Source organism: Aptenodytes forsteri, unplaced genomic scaffold (assembly GCF_000699145.1).
Source record: "Aptenodytes forsteri isolate BGI_AS27 unplaced genomic scaffold, ASM69914v1 Scaffold325, whole genome shotgun sequence".
Classification (NCBI taxonomy): domain Eukaryota; kingdom Metazoa; phylum Chordata; class Aves; order Sphenisciformes; family Spheniscidae; genus Aptenodytes; species Aptenodytes forsteri.
The window spans coordinates 2,802,740-2,803,608 of NW_008795575.1; the positions used below are offsets into that span (position 1 = coordinate 2,802,740).

The following is an 869-nucleotide window of genomic DNA, read 5'->3' on the forward strand; positions in this document are numbered from 1 at the left end:
CCCCCCGCCCCCCGGCCCCCCATAACTCTGTGCTGCCCAGGGCGGGGGTGCAACGCAGAGGCAAACGTGTGCGCGGCTGGGGGCGGAGAGGTGCCGCGGGGCGCGTTACACAACGCGGCCGAGGCAGGACGGGGGAGCCCGATCGGCGCCCGCAGCCGGCGCCGGGGCAGGGGCATCGCTGCAGCCGCAGCGCAGCGCTCGCCTTACCTGATGCTAATGTCCCTCTCTGGCGGAGATCGGGTCGCCCGTGGGTTTTTTTTATTCGGCTCGGTAGGAACTTGTGGGAGAGCTTCTCTGTCCAGCTCGCATACTGGGTGCTGGGCTGATAATGCAGGCGTGAAAATCCTGGGGCTCTAGCAGTCCTTTTCATGCTCAGACAGAAAATCCCCTTCCTTGATCCAGATCGCGGGCATTAAGGGCAGAGGCAAAAAAAAAAAAAAAAAAAAAAATAAAGAATCCTTTTTTTCCCCCCTCTTTCTTTTTTCTTGTTTTTTTCCCCCCTTCCCTTATTCCTGTGCTCTCCTCTCTCTTCTGCTGCTCAGTTCGTAGCCATCGGGGGAAGGAGCAGAGGCAGCAGGGAGAATGTACAGGGGGTTAGAAATAAAAATGAAAAGGGCTCCAGGAGGGAAGCGAGAGGCTGGGCTTGCCACCGGGGGAGGGGCTTGGAGCGGTCTGGAGAGGATGAATGGGGAAGAGGAAAGCAGGGAGGAGCCCAGCCTGGCCATTTTATTCTAAGAAGTGTTTTGTACATAATTAGGGAAGGGGGAGGGGCGGAGGGGGGCAAAAAGGAGGGACTTAAGCTCCGGCCAGACGGAGCCTGGGCCGTGGGAAGGGAGGATGAGACCGGGAAGGGCCGCCGGACGGGGCTG

At 59.3% G+C, this 869-nt stretch overlaps 1 protein-coding gene across 1 annotated transcript in view; it reads right to left on the reverse strand.

Annotated features, from left to right (window-relative positions):
- Positions 1-435, reverse strand: part of BRINP1 (BMP/retinoic acid inducible neural specific 1) — a 91,161-nt gene extending 90,726 nt beyond the window's left edge. Inside the window, exon 1 of the mRNA XM_009282257.1 lies at positions 208-435. The gene's annotated coding sequence lies outside the window, so the exon portion shown is untranslated. The remainder of the gene's footprint in view (positions 1-207) is intronic.
- Between the last annotated feature and the right edge of the window lie 434 nt (positions 436-869).